General features: G+C 44.4%; 1 protein-coding gene and 1 long non-coding RNA gene across 23 annotated transcripts in view; both read right to left on the reverse strand.

The window, feature by feature from the left end:
* Positions 1–14,762, reverse strand: part of LOC308182706 — a 32,545-nt gene extending 17,783 nt beyond the window's left edge. The window contains exon 1 of the long non-coding RNA XR_013942022.1: positions 1–14,762. This exon is cut by the window's left edge and continues 14,068 nt beyond it. This is a non-coding gene — a long non-coding RNA (uncharacterized lncRNA).
* Positions 1–19,631, reverse strand: part of FAT3 (FAT atypical cadherin 3) — a 426,083-nt gene that overhangs the window by 279,256 nt on the left and 127,196 nt on the right. The gene's annotated exons all lie outside the window — the stretch shown is intronic.

A 19,631-nucleotide genomic window follows, 5' to 3' on the forward strand; every position in this document is an offset into this window, starting at 1 on the left:
TGTCCTTGTGGAGTTAAGAAGGCCAAAGCAAACCCGAACTGAGCCGTGCCACCAGGCAGTGAGGACACCGCCACGGCTGAGACATTTGATCACTTATGACCCCAGGTTACAGCAAACAGACTGTAAAAATATTCAGATGTGGGCGCTGGTTTGTTTTTGTAAACATTTCCTTTTTCTTGTGGGTGTCACTAGATGGCAGAGCCCATCACTGGGCTTCCTAATGACACATTCCTACAGCTTTCAATATTTGGATTTCAATTAAGCTGTAAATTCCTGAGGTTTTCAGTGGCGATCTCTGGGGTAATTACAAAATCAATGTCCTTTAAAACAAACAAAGAAAGAGTATAGGTTAATGATATGAGCAATCGATCCACCTTAATACACTGTATGTTTGGGATGATGACATAAATTTAACCTTTGATTTAAAAATTATTCAAAATAGCACGCTCAGAGAAGTCACTTTGGTGTTGAAATGACCCGAAGGGCTGAACTTTGCTGATGCTCTCCAGAGCAAAGGCATCTGGAAAGCACAAGCTCCTCATGCTGGGAAGCTTCCCCTTAGAGGGTAGAGTAAAAAAAAAAACAGCCTTAATGGTTAACCTGCAGCTCGTTTATGGCCTGAAGTTATCAATGGCTGAAGATGATGAGGGAAACTCACCAACAAACCAGGAAACAACTGCCACAAATCCATCACGAAAAGTTTGCACAGGTTGCGTCTGTCCATCATTTAAATCACCTGGGCTGAAAACAGGCTTTAGCACACTGGTGCTTTATTGTCTAAGACCCATTTAAAATATAAATAATGGGGAGTGAACTCAGTCGAGAGACTGAACCGTGTCCTCAGCACCTGTGGGTGTGCAGAGACCCCTTCACTAGCTGGGGTCGGAGCATCACGGTGCTCAACGTCTCCTCCGGCTCCAAATTCTGCCTCCAGCACAGGACCACGATTGCCAGTTGCCACAACTGAAATACTCACACGCGAAGACACACACGCAGGTGTAGCTTATGTATGTGCAGGAACAGGAGGGAGCAGCTCGGCCATCACTACGGTTTGGAACAAAAGGTTGCTCAACAGAAGCAGAATCCTGCTGTGCTCGTCTCTGGGTTGCTTTGTGTTTGTTTCTATGCATTTTCCAGTAAAGATCCCATTCATAACGTAATTTACTGCAGGAAGCTATACGTTCACTGTCTGTTAAAGCTCTTGGAAAGGATGACAGAGGCATTTCTTACACAAGAGTTCAGCCACAAAATTCTGTCTTCTCCAAAAAAAAATAAAAAAATAAAATCAGGGTTTACACAGGTTGTAGAAAATTATTCTCCAGGAAATTAAACATCTGTAACACCTTCATCTTATTAGCTTACTTGCCAATTACTTCCCTCCCCATGATTACAAAGCACTCAAAAACCGAACCAAGCTGGAAAAGCGACCTGTGCTGCTCTACATGAAAACCCATCATTACCCTGCTCGTGACAAGGGAAAGCGCTTGTGTTTCAAGGACCGTTCTTTCTTTTTTTTCCTGTAACTGCTGCCTGCTGGGACAGCCAGCCTTGCCAAACCCTCAGACTGTGGCACGGCGGGTGGCCCAGGGGGACAGCGGGTCACGTCCCTGGGGCTTCAGGATGCTGAGGGCTGCAGGGCAGTGTGCTGCCTGCCCTCTTCTTCATGCCGGGGTCCCTCTCCTTCCCCGATAGAGGCACTCCTCACTCCATAGCAAAAGCTACTGAGGTGGGTCCCAAGGAATCCAATCATCTCCTTAAAAACTGTAAATTTTAATTAATCTCCCCAGTGTCAGTGAAAGCAGCACCACGCTCAAACATGCAGATTAGACGCTTGAAGACACACTTTCGAAGTCCAATCCTACGCTGCCCCTTAAGGATGCTGAAGCTGTACCCTTGAGGATATGACCACAACTGGTCAACAGCAGAAATACATGGCCATATGGGATCAGCGAGGAACTCACTGCTGCAGCCATCCTGATGTATCTTTGCTGGATTTGGCTCCACTGCTCAGCACCAAAGGCACCCCTTCCAATACCCATAGAAAAAAAGGCAATTTCAGAAAAGACCAAGCCAGCTCTTTCACCGACTCTCTCTCTCTCTAGAAAACTGCTGTACTGGAGTATTTTCTTTAGGAGTTTTTACTGAAGCAGTAAATATTATGTTAGGACTCCTAAGTGCTTGCTTTGATTTCATTTGTCCCAGAATTTCTTTTGCTGCCTGAGGAGGAGAGACGGCCCTGGCCACTGAGTGCACCCAGTTACCTACTGGAAAGAATCTCATCTCTAATCCTTCTCCTTTTTTTATTGTTTATTTTTTATGTTCAGCTCCTTCACAGGACTCATCAGAAAAGCCCACCAGTGGTAATTAGGCATGTAAATTGCCTTAGCTAGCCAAACTGAAACAGCTCTTTGAATATGCATGATGCACATCCACGGGAGCAGTTTTGAAGGACATAAGACCTGCTGACAGTATCTTGATTTTATAAATGCTGTGGCCACTGAAAAAGAAAAAAAATGGATAAAAATCCATGTTCCCATTTAACTATGTATGAAAACCAGCCAGAATGCCAAGATGCATTTGCTAGCACACAGAAAGCAAATCTCCTGAGGAAGAAATGGCTCAGTGAAATGATTGACGATGTTAGTCCTTCCTTCAGCTCTCCTGTCTGCCAGTCTGAATCTCGGGTTAGCAGTGACAGCAAACGTGGCTATCGTAGGGCACGTGTGATAGCATCAGCACAGACCTACCACTGTGAGGGCACAGGAGAAATGCTGTTCTTTCCACAGGCTATTCTGTCATGCAAGTTTTCAAGAGGAAGCACTGTAAATGTGTGCTCTGCATTGATGATGTGGGCCCATGCATGGGAGAGGAGTTCTGTGACCTCAGATGTCTTTTTCTTTTTTTTAAGATCCCTCAAAAAAGAAAGAAGCCACACACGCACAGGAACACACACACACACACAGCCTGCGCCCTGTGTCAACTCCTGTGCACTTTCTCAGCTAACATGTTTCACCCAGTTGTGGGGAACATGACTCGCCATCACCATCCGAACACCTCAGGGAATGATTTGGCCAGAAAAGCTTCCATCAGGCCTCCTGCTCCTCTGTACAACTTCTTACCCCCTGTGCTCCCTCCCAGATCCTTAGAACAGATTATTTTGTCTCTTGCTACATCCCAGTGTAAAAATAAGTCTTTAAGTAAAAGTAATACATCCATACAGTTCTGGATTTTGTCTGTCAGCGCAGTATCCTCAGCAAGTGACACCTCTCAGGGCTCGGATGTGACGGTAACGCTATCACAGTGACTGACAGGAATGGGTTCTTCCAGTGCCCATCAAGCACAGCCATGAACACAAGCTCCTGCGAACAGGCTAAAGCTAAAACTCTGCAAGCTGCCATTAAAGGGATGTCCCAGCTGGCCACTTGGCACAAGCAGATTCGTATCTCTCCCTGGGACTGTTATATTTAAAGGTGTTTTTTTTTGGTTTGCTCTGCAAGCTTGGTGGTCGTGTCAGGCTTGTGAGGCTCCCCAGCTTTACATGGGACAGCCACAGGAACACTCATTGTTAGGATCATTTAAGAGCACAAGCTTGGTTTAGAAAACCAACCACAACCTTGACTATGGCCTCAGATATCACTATTTTTCTTCTCAGAAAGAGCAGTCAGGCATTGGAATGGGTTGCCCAGGGAGGTGGTGGCGTCACTGGGGGTGTTCAAGGAAAGGTTGGGCCTGGTGCTTAGGGACATGGTTTAGTGGGCGACATTGGTGGTAGGGGGGTGGTTGGACCGGATGAACTTGGAGGTCTTTCCCAACCCTAATGATTCTATGATTCTATGATTTCCAAATCACCTTGCAACGGCACAGCCTACAGGTTGCACATAGGTAAAGAAATACGTGGTGACTTCAAGGATTTCTTACTGAGCAGCAAGACTTCCTTCTGAGCAGTGTGGGGGGCTGTTAAGAGATGCCAGGGTACATTTCAGTGCCTATTTCAGCCCTTCCACGCAAAGAAGCTTCAAAACATCAGCCACACCTCACAGAAAACAACCTGCTTGTTCGCAGCTTCAAACCATGTTGAAAACAGCAATAAATACTAACAAAAGCAGAAGCTTTGGGAAGCAGAACATACCTGCAAGGAAGCACAGGGTATTTGGAAGCAGAAGTATTATTTTTACAAATATCTGTACAATTCTCTTTGAACTGGAGTATGCAGATGTGTAAAATATGAAACTCTGTATTTAAAAACAAGAACAAAAGTATCAGTCCAGAGTTTTCGTTTTTAATCTTTTAAATGAGAGGGGTTGCTGTTATTCACAGATAGAGAATGCATAAAGCCATATGCATGTAATTATACTATGTTTCATACTGCCTATCCATTTCCTAAATTATTTTCCCTTGGGACTGGATATTGTACTGTTACTATATTTGTTCTCCTGTTATTTATATTTCTTCAGATTTATTTCAAAAATCCTGCAACAGATTATAAATTTCTGGCTAGGACTGGAATTTTCTGAGAGAAATGTTTTGTTACATTTTGATAGAAGTGTAATTACAAAAATATAAACATGCAATTTACATACAATAGATATTAAAAAAGTCAGCATGTAACCCACTTAAAATAGTTGGCAGGCTATTTATCTAAACTATTTCAATTTAACGCAGATGTGCCCTAACAAATAAAATGTGCTTTAAAATCTGTCGTCATCCCCAGTCAGACATCCAGTTGTCCATGCCCTTAAGTTGATGTATATTTAGCATTAAAAGAAAATGTTGAAGATGGTGACAACAACACAGTTAATCATTCTATTAATCAGCAAAGCTGGGGAGGGACTCTTTGTCAGGGGGTGTGGTGATAGGGCAAGGGAGAATGGCTTTAAACTGAAAGAGGGCAGATTTAGGTTAGATATAAGGAGGAAATTCTTCCCTCAGAGGGCGGTGAGGCCCTGGCACAGGCTGCCCAGAGAAGCTGTGGATGCCCCATCCCTGGAGGTGTTCAAGGCCAGGCTGGATGGGGCTTTGGGCAACCTGGGCTGGTGGGAGGTGTCCCTGCCCGTGGCAGGGGGTTGGAGCTGGGTGGGCTTTAAGGTCCCTTCCAGCCCAAACCATCCTGCGATTCTATGATTCTCTATTTATGTAATGCTCACCCCTGTGATATAGTTCCAGTGATACACTCCCCCAGTAAAAATTAGCAAATGTCCCTGATAAAATTTGCAAAACTCAAAAAAAAAAACCCTCAAGCATCCTCCTGTCTGGGTGAAAAGTGAAGGGACCCTTCTGTATTTACATTGCAGCAGAGGGTCTCTTCGTCTATTGTGTCAGCTTTCTGTTATCCCCAAAGTACTGTCATTCACACGCTGATGGCAATTTTTGAGATTTTGGTTTGTTGCATTGAACAGGACCAAATCTTTATGAAATTTAACAGAGTTCAGCTGTACCAAGTGCTTGAGCACAATCCCTGTGCCATGCGCATTTGCCTCAGCCACATCAAGTGGTTTGATACAGGTCAGCAGCAAATGCATTTCAGGAATTTCAGCTACTGGCGTCATCTGCCAAGGGTTACACAGATGGGAGGAAGCAGGAAAGGTCATTTTTAGGAGTGAAAAGCATTCTTTTGCATTTATTTTTCCCAACGTCGTTTTAAAGTCTTGTAACTGCCAGGTAAAAACATGTTAGACCAAAAAATAGTGCTTTCAGGAAACCTAAAGAGTTATCACTAACAAACTTCCACAGCAAAACAGCTTTAATTGCTGTTACAGAGAAATGGAGCTTAAATCCCAGCGCATTTGTAGAAAGAGACATTAAGGGCAGAGGAAGTGCTTGGTCAGTGCAAGCTTCCATTTGGGTATTTGCAAAGACCTCAAAGCTTTTTAAAAGCAGAAGTGCACCATGCAAGGCCAGCAGCAGCTCTGCACAAGCCTCCCAGCTGCAGCTGGATGTCCTACGCAGCAGTGTCACTGGTGTCACCTGGAGCGGGGTCACCCTCCCCAACACAACCCCAGGTCTGATACAAACATCCCAAAAGACCAATCCGAAAGTAAGCTGCACCGTCTGGGAGCGCGAGACACACAAGGCCACCTTCCCAAAATGATGACTTCGGTGGTGACCAGCTCGCTGGGGGTCTCACTGCAGCCGGCAGTGACTGAAGGTTGAGGAGCAATCCCGCCTGGTGTTGAACACTTCAGAGCAGCGTTTACTGCCTCCGGGTAATGATTTACAGGGTTTGATTACCCATTTTTCATTACGACCGAAAGTGAGATTAAAATGTTTTGGAGGCAACTGCTCATATCAATCTCCCGGGCGCGGGCAGGGAGCGTGGCTGTCACTCCGGCAGCGGTGGCACAGCAGCTGCCAGCGCTGCTCCGAGGGGGGGAATCATTAAAAGCAAATACCTTCTCGTAAGATGGACCGGAGACAGGGAGAATTACAGCCAGCCAAAGAGGGTTTCTGAACGCTGGCCAATGCACACACAAAAGCAGCCAAAATGTACTGACCATCTTCTGCTGCTTTCATCTTGGAACGAAAAAAAAGCCTGAAAGCACTAAAACAATACGAAGCGTTGTATAGGAATACCACATCTATTTTAAATATCTGTATTTAAATCACCTGTTCCTTTGCACCTAATCGGGAGCAGAAATTAAAGCGCAGGAAGGATCAATGGCTTGGAGCTGCTCCAGCGAGGCAGGGCAAAGAGGCATGGAAGAGAAGGAGAGAGAGCATCGAAGTCCCTTCTCACTTGACTTCAAACTGCACGATGATGTCCACTCAATGCAGGAGAAAATTTAAAAAAATAAACAAATGCCAAGCCAAAAGTCACAATCCCTTTTCAAGGGATTTTGCAAATACCCGAGCAAGTGCAGTTACCAACAGTAGCTGCGTCTGAGTGCCTGCTCCAGCCCGGTAAGAGATGCAGCTCAGAGGGGTGTTGGGTGTGCTGCACATCAAAACTAAATAAATCATAATTACAGACTGCTTTGCTCTGTTGCAAGGGGAGACAAACATTGCTTTCTCTGCCTGTCTGCCCACCCCCATGCCTGACATTACCTTTTTTTTTTTTCCCTCTGAAAATGAAAAATAAAAACATAAGCCTTTACTGTAATAATTTACTGCTGGGGTCAAGAACATGCTCCAGGGGTGGTAGTGGCAAAGAGGAACTTCAGTGGGAATACAAACAGATACTTTCCTCCTAAACTGCTTTGATGTGCCATTCCTACGAAGACTGGCTTTCTTCCCTTTATAGCTTTGGGCCTGTGAAGACTTCACACTTTTTTTTTCCTTCTTTTTTTTTCTCCCAGATATCCTTAATGCAGGACCCCTTCCTGACCTCACAGTAATAACAAACAGGAGATGAAAAAATCCGCGTGCCTTCTTATCAAAGCCATCTGCAGAATTTAAGCTTTCATTTAAAAATAAAAATTAAGCTTCTAGCCTTTAAAGGTCGTAGAGATAACCTTCTCTACGTGAACTGATCCACAGCCATCCTCTGTTTCTACAGAAGGATAACTCCCGTGTCAGATTTCCTTCAGGTCCCTGACTGCTCCCCCTCTCCAAACTCGCTATTTGGGGAAAGGGGGTTTGCAGATAGCATTGTCCTGACTCCCAAGTGACAAAGCATCACCTGCTCCCCACTGATGCTTAAAGCTGATAAGCAGAGGCAAAGTAAGGCTTTTGCTGGAATCTCCACAGGTTCACAGGACCCAAACGTAAACCTCTGTAACAAACAGGCATGTTTGTACCTGAGCTCAGTACCCAGGAGTCTCATTATAGCTCACCAATAGAAAACACCTCTTTTGGGGAGGATTCATCTCGCCAGCCTCCCACGTCTGCGGGCACATCTAGGCGAGGCTCCTCAGGCACATTTTAGCCACCGACCTGAAGGTGAACTGCTCTCAGGATGCCTGAGGCTGAAATTAAGGATAGCCTCGGAGCATACAGCCCCTACTGGAGACGAGGCAGGGAAGTGATTACAGCAAAAATGTGCAACATAGCAGGGAAAATACGGCAAAAATGACTGCCCCAGATGACGGATGAGCCCCGCTGAGGAGATGAAATTTTCCCAAGTCCTCAGTTAATCACAACAGGGAAAAACCTTCCCTGGCTTCAAAGAGCCATTGCTGTGATGTTGACCACAGAGACAAGCCTTGCTGGCCAAATTGGTAGCAGCAAGCATTCGTTCATCATGTTCAGTCTCTTATCTCCAAATGAGGTCCCTCTCTCCCCTGAGAGTGCAGAAGGGAAAAAAAGCCCAAACCCAACAAATAAAAACAGACAAATAGAGAGACCAGGCACATCCCCGGATAATTGCATATTGAGAAAGAAAGTGGTCATTCATCCATTCTGACCCTGGCAGACAACAAGTTCTAGAGGAGAAATATGGAATTGATTGCATTTATCAGCAGCACAGAGAGACACAAGTATTAACAATTTCCTGAAGGCTACGCAGGTAATCTTCATAGTGCTCAAGGGCCATCAAGGGCCAGGATGAGCAGATGGATATATGACTTCCATCTTTCCAGGTCAAGAGCGTGAAGCATAACTGCCCACTAATACCTGTATGTTTTTCTTTTTCAGAAATAACTAATCCATTCGAAAGTCTCCAAGCCATGGGTTCATTACCTTACTTTGTAGCCATTCCGATTTTTAATGACTTTTGTTGGTAAGAAACAGTAGCATTTCAAAGTAAAAGATTTCTCACGTCAACTTTGAGTCATCACATCTTGTTGTGCTTTCACCAAGAAAACCACAACACCTTCAACAGCCCTCCTGAGTGCATCCACATGGAGGGGTGAAGACACCAGCCAACGTTCTCTTTGCTAAAAGCAAATACAGCGAGATCCTTGCTTTTGTGTCTTTTTTTGCAGCGGCTGAAGTTTCCTCTGATCTCTGTTCAGTACATGCATTACCAGAACTAGAATACGATAACAGGTTTTTTTGGTTGTACCCACTTTGGAGACAGAATCTTTTCTTGGCTTCTCCTTTTATGCATCAGAGGACTGAATTAACTCTTTTTGCTACAGCACTGCACTGAGAGATAACCTCCTCACTTTTCAGCTACCTTTATGTCATCTGCAAAGATTTCATACCACTGACTAGGTTCCTGCTAAAAATATTGAGCAACATCAGCCCAAGAACTGTTCCCAGAGGTATCTAGTGAGAAACTACTTCCTCGCTGTATCTTCCCACTACCAACTACAGTGTGACACACGTCATCAAACTGGTTTTTAATCCACCTAGCACGTGCTGTTATGTCTATACAGGCTTAATCAAAAGATCTGGTGTCACCAAGTCCAATGCCTCGGAGAAACACAAGTATACTGCAACGGCAGACTTTATATTATCAAGCAGGTCTCTAAATCCTGGACCGGCAAAAACTATCTTTATAGATGTGCTATTTCCATAACAGAGTGGTATCAAGGGAGCTTTTGCTTTACCTAACAAAACGGTGAACTATGAAAGATTCAGGAAAGGGACTGAAAGAAAACAAAAATAGTTCCAAAAAGAAGCATATATGGAACAACACATAAAGGGGAATAAAGAAGAAAATGAAGACAAATTCAGACTGAATCCAAACTGAATATTTTGTTCCCTGTAAGAGTAAAAAAAAAATAAATCTGTAAATTGGTCTATTGTTTCCTAGACTAAAACTGTCTAAGTGATGTGTTCCAGCAAGAAGCTGTAAGAATCACTGAGTAACGTATCGTTTCCATCCTTCACAAAGGTTAATAACGGTCCTTTAGGGTCTTAAATTCTTTGACTTTTTCAGACAGAATAAGTCTATGCCTATGTTAACAAGAGTATGAGGTAACTGGAGCGGGTCTGTAAAGCAAAATAACTTGTACTGAGGACCCCAAAGCCATACTGAGCATCAGGGAGATATGCTCCAGCCTGCACTCGTGGCTGCATGCCCACGCTGCTGGAGTGCTCCAGGTGCACCTCTCCTAGCTCAGTTTCCAAAGCAGGGGCTACTCTGGGGACTCTGGGACCGTTCCCCAGCCTGAACAAAAACCCAGTAAGTGGAGACAACCAGATAAGCTTCCAAAGGACCCTCTTGATTCAAACAGACCCACGCACGTGCCTACAGCCTGAAGAGTTAAAAGGAAGATGAAGGCTGGATGCAAAAGGTGAGAAGATATCACCAAGGTGACCTCACCAGTTTTTGAGTCAGGACAGAAAGTTCCTTTATTTAATGATGTATTTTGGGACTGAGTCTACTGACAAAATGCAAAGCTGCTAGTAACAGGCCTAAGTAAGAGGACGTCATCAAGAAGCTTACCAGTAACAAAAACAGCCAGAGGACTCAACTGGCACTGTGTCCCACCACATCAGGCACTGCAGAAACGGTGGGATGCTGCCTCAGAAAGACAGGACAGCTTGGTGAGCTCACTTCAGGCGAGTAAAATGCAGATACCTGTGCCTGCGTCTGTAGGAATTATGGTTGGTGGTATCATGAGTAATCCCCAGGACGTGCCCAAGCGCTCATTCCCCCAGTTTAGTGCTTCCTTCAACTATTGTGTGGGAGAGGAACATGGTCTCACCACGAAGCCCTCAGTGTAGATGAAAACCAAGCATGCTGGATGACAACTCCCACAAAACACTGCAGTACTTCCAAATGCTTTTTTCCCCCAGCTTTAGGCCATTTTTTTTTTCCTTTTTGTTTCTGGTACTCTTTGTCTGAAATTGTCTGAGCTTTGGCCAATATATTTGATTATTTCTATTTTTACCAGAAACTAAAAAGGCATCATCCATGGAGTGGGGCACACCACTCTTTTTTTTTTTTTTTGGCTTTCAAAGCATCCATTTTCTCCATTAGATCACATCTGTTTGCTTTAGACCTCAGAAATAAATAGCAGATGACATTATGCTGCAGTTACTGTATGTGTTTGCTTTATCCATTTTTGTATTTATTGAAAAAAAAATTCATTGGTGAATGCTTCCCCAAGTGATACCCTTCCCCATTTGTATCTGTGTTATACAAATGTATTATATACCCTTGAAATGAGGTACCCCTTGTTTCTGGAGACAACCCCACACTGTTCCCAAATGCCGCGATGAAACATGCACACTGACCACACTGACCTTACAGTAGTACTAAGAGGTCTTTCCTTGTTAAATCTTTTTTTTTTTTTTTTTTTTCCAAAATCTTGGTCAATTTGGCAGTGTTCCTTTCACCCGGGCCTTCTTAAGGGATGGGAAAGAAACAGGCTTGGGTTAGTATAAACCAAAATGTATTTAAACAATTCTCAGAGGGTGCCTGTTTGAAAAAAAGGAGAAAATGGCAAAACCCACAAACAAACAAAAATCAAATTTGTCCTGCCATCAGCGCTGCTGTGCTGCTCTGTGGCACAGCACACTGTAGACATCGTCCCTAAAGAAATGTGAAAAAATAAAAATAAAAAAAGGAAAAAAAAATATCCCGGCATCAAGCATCCTCCTCCAGGACCTTCCCAAAGAAAGCCACCAGGAACAGAGGTGGCGCTGGCCACGTCCAGACACAGCTTTCTGCTGCAACAGGTCTGAAGGCTTTCACTCAAAACAGTCAAAAGCACAGAAAAAAACAGGGGTCCGACTGATGGGCAAGGCTTTGGGCAACTTTACAGCTCCCAAACATCGGATTTCCTTCGGGTCAGCCAGCTTCGTGCTGCAGGACTGGGTCTGTGCTGCCAAGGGCACCACGAAGATGCTGTTGTGCGTGGTGTCTTCTCACCATCCCTCCCCACCCAGTGCCTGCTCCTCACCACAGGTCCCGGGTCCCCGATGGCACTTATCAGAGAGAGAAAAATGTGCCCTCTGTCTCTCTCCTTGTAAAGCACAACTGTGAAAGAAGGTGGATGCTCCTCTTCAGTCCCCTCCAGCACAAGAGACGTTGCTAACGTTAAGGGTTAAAAACGAAGTGTGCAACAGTGAGAGCCTCCTCGGGGCCCAGGCCAAGACTGCAAATGCAATTCCTCCAGGAATACAGGCACGGAGCAGGCATGCATATTTAAAAACAAAAGGCAAAATGCTACCAAGCAAAACATTTCCCTGCACGCACACACTGCTCCATGCGGGGAGGGAGCGAGCCACACAAGACAAAATCTGGCCACCTCACTCAATGCCCCGGCTTATATTTAGGAAAGCAGGGAGGCAGCTGGGCCAGATGATCAAAGGAGACATTATTAGAGCATCACTGCTAATGCCTAAAGCAAACACGAGGGGACTGCATCTTAGCGATGCGTTTAGATTGGAGGGAAAATGGCCTTACTACAGAAAAGCGAAGGACACAGAGCGGGTAGCTCCCCATGGAGTTGCACTTCGTGCAGTACGTGTTTGCATGCTGTATGATCAGACTAATTTAATCTTATAGCCAATATACAGCATGAGGGCTTTGTGGTGGGGAAAGAAAGAAATGTGAGGGGAGGGAAGGGTTCCACTCATTTTTGTTAGGATGCCTAATGACTTCTGGTGTTAGAGAAACATAAATAGCTGTATCATCATGAAGCAGAGATTAGATTTAAAATAGATTTAAAATATTCCTTGGAATGCAAAAAACAGATTCTTACAAAGGTCTGGATTGACACGTGGAATAAGGCCATTACTTGTCACGATGCCCAAACAAGTGGCACTTCGTGGAGGGAAGACTTATGAGAGCGCTCCTCTCTGAGACAGCAAAGACAGCTCTTTGCTCTTCAGGAACAGAAACACATTGCTATCTCATCTGGAGCACGAGTGATTTCCCTCTTTAATATGCATGTGAGAAGGCAAGTAGTTCAGCTTTAAAAGTTTGCTTGTTTCTCCATGCAATGAACATCAAGCTTCACAAAATAACGGTTTTGGTGGTGGTGCGGTTTGCGTGGTTTTGTTTTTTATCTTTTTTAACAAAAACCCTCAAGCAGTAATTTTCTGCTTGGTGATCAGTGACCCATTTAATATCATCCGCTACAGGGCAAAGCACCCTTAGGATGTGATCGCTGAACTTGAGCAGGTTTGGTATCAAAGTCTCTGCTGATTCTTTCTCCTTTGTGCAGTGTCTTAGAGCAGGTTAACTGGCAAGCTGTCGCACACTTAGGCTGTTTTTTGGGGATCGCGAGTTGTAGTAATATGTGCATGGCAGGAGTCCTGATTAACATTTTCTTAAGAAATCTTTACACTGGCATTAAGAAGTTTTTTTGAACTCTTGAGGGCATGCACCCCCCTCCCACCTCGCTAGCAATGAGATGTAGTCCCACAGTGTGACGATGTCAAAACCTTACTCTTAGCAGCCCGCAGGATCCCAGCCGAACGTGGCAGTCAAGTCTGTCACATGCACCTGGAGATGAAAGAGGATGGCAAGGCAGAGCCAAGCCTAAACAGCTCCACGCTTACAAAAATGTGTGTTAACGCTGCACGGCTGTGCCTGGAATCAGTCTCGTGGCTGCTGATGGATGCTGCTCTCTTCTTCTTTCTGCTAATCCATGCAATGAGAGAGCATCGGTTTCGAAAACTCACCAGCCCCTACCATCATGAGAAAAGTATATCCAGTGCCTCAAGGAGGAAGGTTAGATTTGCAGCAGTATTCCCCAGGGGAATTGCTTCAAGTGTCCCAGCCAATTGACTGCAGTGGAAACGTCATCACACCTCAAGTGTCCTCTTACCCATGGAGGGCTCTCATCTCCCCTGCACCGGAGCAGCTCACAACAGCAAATGTATTTCTTACCAGCATCACTTCTGCAAGAAAGGCTTTTATCCCTGCTTACAGGCAAGAAGTAAAAATCTGTGCAAGTACTCGGTATCAAACTCCCTCTAAGATCAAGAGGAGCTTCTTCTACACTTGTCAGGATCTGGACCTACGTGATTTGCTGAAAAGCTTCCAGTGTTATCACTTGCAGGGTAAGAAATGGAGCTTGCAGAGCCCATCCTGCAGCTGTTCATCCTCTCCAGGGCTGTCACCCAAACAGGAGCCCAAAGGTGACCAGTGGCTTGCTGTCCCTGGGTACTGAGCGCTGCCTACACACCACTCACGTCACATAAATCTGCCCCAGATCACCTCACGGATCCTCTCTACCGTACCCAGGAGCTGGGTAAAGGAGAAAGACATCAAAGAGCCATGGGATTGTCTCATCAATATAGGTAGGGATGTATTAGGTCACAAAATTGGTCTACCCATGAGGAGAGCTAGAACTTGCCTTAATTAATTAGAGAATGATGGCTTCGTCCTCCTTCCCCAATGTGGATGTTACATGACTCCAGACTGGAAAAATATTTCAACACTGCAGATGAGCACAGCAGTCCAGAGTCCACGCGAGCAGTCTGCTTTATTCCCAGCTCAGCCCTGACCAGCCTTGCCAATGCAGCACCTTCATTAACATAAATATGAGATTTAAACAGAAAATAAGGCTATGGCATCTCTAAGTCCAAACGTTGCTACAAAACCTACCCACTGAGCAAAAGAAAGATAACCAGCAAAAATGGGTTCCTCGGACTCTATATCTAGGGACAACACCGTTTCCTTTACACTGCTCTGATTTTCACAAGCTGAGTATCTGGCCATGTACTCGTAGGGCGTGCATTGCACACAGATGGATGGATGGACTGGATGAAGGGAAGCTGGGATGGATGAATGGGTGTTGACCGTAGATATCACTACACCTACAGGGATCTCCTTTGGGTTCACTTTCCTTCAGTGTCCCAGCTCTAGATAGTGTGAAGAAGGACACAGTAAAGACAGCTCTGCAGAGATCTTTTCTTAATGCAGAACTCTCAACTGTCTGCTCAGCAGGTCTCAGTTTTGAGGGGGAAAAAAAAAACAAAAAAAAACACATGATTTTTTGAAGCAAAACCAGAAACATCAGGTAGCACAACTAAAACCTCTATCTGGTATGGGTTGTTTATTCCTACATCTGTTAGGAATAATAATTCCTACATTCATTATCTGTTTACTTGTCATAACCAAGATAAGACGAAAAAAGTCAAATAAAGACCATGAATAAATACTATATATGGACACGAAAGAGTGCCGTTAAGCTTATTTGAATCATGCTAAATGCAACTTCTTCATGATTAACCTATATAAATTAACCAGAAACCTCTCAAAAAATAAGGCAATGATTTGATATCAATGCCGAAGACCTCAAACTTCTTTATTTGGAGAAGTCCTCCATAAAGAAGAAATAATTCTTCATACTGCATCTCTAGTGTACTGTAAGTTCTTAGGCTTCTACAACACCGAAAAGACATCGTGTACACACAGTATCTGGGCAAGGGAAGTATCGTATGTATCAGCTATCGTGCATGACACCCAGACAGGACACCGACACCTGTCTTGTGACCAGTTCATGCAGTTCTCAAAGTATCCCCTCCCGGTGCCCATGGGAGACCTTTCTACCAAGTGCAAACAAACAAAAATATAAAGCACATTACTTTTTATTGGGTAAGTGCAATGATAGGAAGTAGAATGATTGATAGAACCACTACAAAATCAGCTCCAAAAAATATAGCTGCATGTTTTTTTTTTTTCCCTTCTAAGTGAGCTTCAACAGACCATTCAGCTGCTTTCTCCTTTACACCCTCCTTTTTTTTGTTGTTGTTTAAATCCCTTGGGGCAGAGCCAAGAATCTCAATGTGCCACAATAACCACGTTTACTTATTTCCAACTCGTATCCGTAGTATCATATCATATCATCTCAACCTGGCATCGACATGGTGCTTTTCGCCAATGAGCCTAGTAAGGAATCCAATCTGTTCCTCATTATGTGATGCTTGGGAGATACGGGAGGGTAAAAAATGGAAAGGAGAGAAAGGGGAGATAACCAGGGCACCAGTGGACAGAATGAGAAATTGGTTAAAAATGGGTAATGACAGACAAAAGTGTGAAGGAAAAACATGTTGCTGGGACGTAGAAAGAGTGAAAAATAAAAATACGGTGAAGCAATGAGGAAATGGGATGGCTGGGAAGGAGAAAAGCAACAAGACAGCCTGAGTCAGAGTGAGAAATCCTGTAGAAAACAAACCCTGTTGGAAAGGAGTCCTGTCCCTCCCTAAAGTGTAGGCTTTCTGAATACTTCTTCCCAGAGCTTAATTTGATACTTCTTCCCAGAGTTTAATTTGCTGACAGAATTGGAAAGAAAAAAAAAAGAAAGAAAAAAAACACATCAGAAAACAAAAAACTTTCAAGGCAGGTGAAAAGCACCAACCCACTCCCGACAGTCTGTGATTTCCTTTAACTGCAAGTGAATAATCAGGTTCCCCCCAGGGCAAAATGTTAGTGAAAAACCAGAACTAAGCAAGCAAGGGAACACCTGCTTAATGAGTGGATTTCCCTTTCCAGAAAATCTGGTGTTTAGGTACATTATGCAGAGCCACAGCAGAGTTTAGGTGTGGGTGTGAGTTTACACAGTCGATTAAGCATAATTTAATTACATTTAAATAATTAATAATGAAGCATGTTTTAATTGCATATAAATTCTATGCTGTACAATGTTGGGCACCTCATAAAGCCCAGCTCGCACACATGGGGCAGTGCCAAGTCCCTGCATGTGAGTGCTTTGGACACGGTGTGCAATTAGTCCGATGCATGTCATTATTTCGTTTGCAACCTGACTCTTGCAGGGCACAGAATGGACACAGCTCTGAGGGTGAGGGAGCCATTCAACATCGGTTTTAATCTGCCACATTACATTATGGGCCACAGAAAATAAAAAGACAGAGGAAACAAGTTGATGACTATCTAAACTGAGCTTAAACTGGCAGTCAGGCTAAGCCATCCACATGATACTGAAAGCCTGGTCTCATCTCAACCTACAGGTGCCTCCCTGGAAGTATTTAAGATATACGTGGACATGGCATGATGGGACAAGGCTTAGGGATGGGACTTGGTAGGTTGATGGTTGGACTTGATGATCTTGAAGATGTTTTCCAGCCTAAATGATTCTACCATTCTGTGATTCTCCTGAGAGTCTTCTCCAGAGTGCCTCTGCAAGGCTCCCTGCTCAGCACACAGATTCAAAGACCATTCATTCCTCAGCCACAAGCCTCTTTCATTTTTCTTTTTCTTTTTTTTGATACGATAAGGAAATCCAGATGCTTCATTTCAGTTGCCTGCTGGAGCTCCATATATACTGCTGAGGCTTTATTTAGCTATCAGAAGTATGCAAGTATGGTTCTTGTCCCTATGCTTTCAAGTCTCCCATTTCTAAAACAGCTGCTGACTAGGTTTGCCATATACGGTTTGGATGATGGTGTGATTAATACCAGTTTCCCTGGAACTAGCTCAGGTTGGTTTCCACATCTCACAGCTAATTAGTCAAGAAACAGAAGAAGCTCTTTTGGGCCAGAGGCTGATCCACATAGGAGATTCTGAGCAGACTGCAAGATGAGGGCACTGAGAGATGCCTGAGGCAGTTGCATTGCAGAGGAGTGGTTATTTAACTCCTTTTGGACACCACCAGACTTCTTATGGCATCTATGCCTGGACACAGTGAGGTTCCAGGTCACCTGGATGTGTCAATATCTCATAACTCACCAAAAACAAAATGTAAGGGTTATTTGCTCCAATATGCACAAATAAGCAAGCTGGAAAGCAAGGGAAGGGACACGATGGACACCTTGGGAAGCAGTATGAATAAACATTTGCTGTTAAATTCACAGTATTTAAGTTCAGAAAGCTCTATCAAATCATGCAGATTGATCTGTACACCACAGGTAAGTATATGACTCCCAGCCACTCCAGTACAGAGCCTGGGAATCTGTTTTTCATTGAAGCATAGTTTTGTTCAGCTAAAACAAGAGCCAGCAAGACAGCCAGCCTAATTTGAGTACAGAGAGAAAAATCCAGCGCTTTCAGTGATAATTTGTTCCAATGGATTGTGACTCTCTTAAAAATGCAGCTCACTTTCTATGTGAATTTGTCTGTCTCCAGCTTTCAGACACCAGTTTGTGCTATGCCTTTCTTCACTGGATTGAAGAGCCCTTTAGTGCGAAATGTTTTCTCTCCTTGAAGGTCCTTAATGCTCACAGTAAAGAACTAGCCATTTCAGACAATTTTCCTCTCAAAGCCTGTTATTTTAGAGTAACCGCATACCAAAGTTAAAAATCACAAAGTGTCTAGACTAGTGAATTCACTCTGATAATGTGCCTACCAAGCAGGATTATTGGCTAAAGCTCAACTTAGCTGGTCAACTGTGTAATAATGTCTTGTTTATCTAATACTGTTACCAAAGGCTTTACAAATTGCCTGTATAAAGTCTGCCCGTCACCGAAATCACTGCAAACTGGTCGTTGTTTAACAAGCCTGAGCGGCGCTTTGCTCGTGGGCGAACACAGGCCCACAGCCACGGGCGAACACAGGCCCACAGCCTGCCCCAAGCAGGGGGCCGCTCACTGGCACACCAGCTGACAGTGCTGTCCTGCTTTTCTGGGCTGCTCGAATAACGTTAATTACCACAGAGGTTATTAGATTCCAGTGTAACAACAGCCCAAAACCAGGCTGATATTTTAACCTCACTTCTACAGTGAGGCCTTGGCACAGGCTGCCCAGAGAAGCTGTGGATGCCCCATCCCTGGAGGTGCTCAAGGCCAGGCTGGATGGGGCTTTGAGCAACGTGGTGTGGTGGGAGGTGTCCCTGCCCATGGCAGGGGGGTGGAGCTGGGTGGGCTTTAAGGTCCCTTCCAGCCCAAAGCATTCCGTGATTCTACACAAGAAAAGACTGTTTTGATTGGCATCCGCATTAAATGCTATATGGGCAACAACAAGCGGGTGTGCACACACACCAGCCCACGCTTGTTGGAGTGGCGGTCAGTACCACCACCTGTTGTTACGGTTGCCCTAAAATCCTTTACACAAACACTGTTTTCAGTGGCTTACTTGCTGCTCGTCCAACTGTAACCACTTAGCCTGAGATTTTCCAGGCCCGACCGTCTGCATCATGGTGAGCCCTTTCGAAATTTTTACTGAAGACAGTACAACTACTTCATTACAAGTGCTAATAAAACAGAGCTGTCTGAAAATTTCCACTGTCCTTGTGTTTGGGCTTGAAGTTGGCAAAGGGAGCAGCCTTCATTTCAGAGATCTATTTGCTTTCTTTCTCTGTTTCAGTGCTGGCTGTTTTCTCTCCTGAAGTTAGAAGTGTTCCAAGAACTGTCGCTCACAAATGCTGGCTGCTCGTTTCCTAGAAGCTCGGAGCCCATTTTGCAGTGTCCCTACACTGTTTGGTGTGATCTACCCCATATAAAACAGGTCACCTTGCACTACTGCTGGTAATGGGCAGTGCCAGGCCTTGCTGCCTGCTCATCCCAGAGCTGAATTCAGGCACTGTGCACACTGATGTTCTCGGTGGTCTCCCAAGACAGAGAAAGAAAGAAGCATTTTTGAAAACATGCTTAAGTTTGAATAAAAACAAAACCTGGAAGAGTGCAAGAGAATAGGGAGAAGAGGTTATGGCAAAGATGCTGAGGAGGAAAAACAGGGAATTAAAACCTGCAAAGCAGGTTCAGGAGATTTGGGACTCCCACAGAAACAAGAATGCAGCTTTCTGAATACCAGAGAAAAAAGGGCCTGTGACCGTGAGCCCAGGAAGGAAAACAGTGCAATTATACAGAAGTGAAAGAATCCCTATTGCAGAGTCAAATGCTGGGAAAAAAAGAAGTTAGCTTCCAATGTGTTTCAACACCTGAGTTCTTCC

Source organism: Anser brachyrhynchus, assembly GCF_964034855.1.
Source record: "Anser brachyrhynchus genome assembly, chromosome: 1".
Classification (NCBI taxonomy): domain Eukaryota; kingdom Metazoa; phylum Chordata; class Aves; order Anseriformes; family Anatidae; genus Anser; species Anser brachyrhynchus.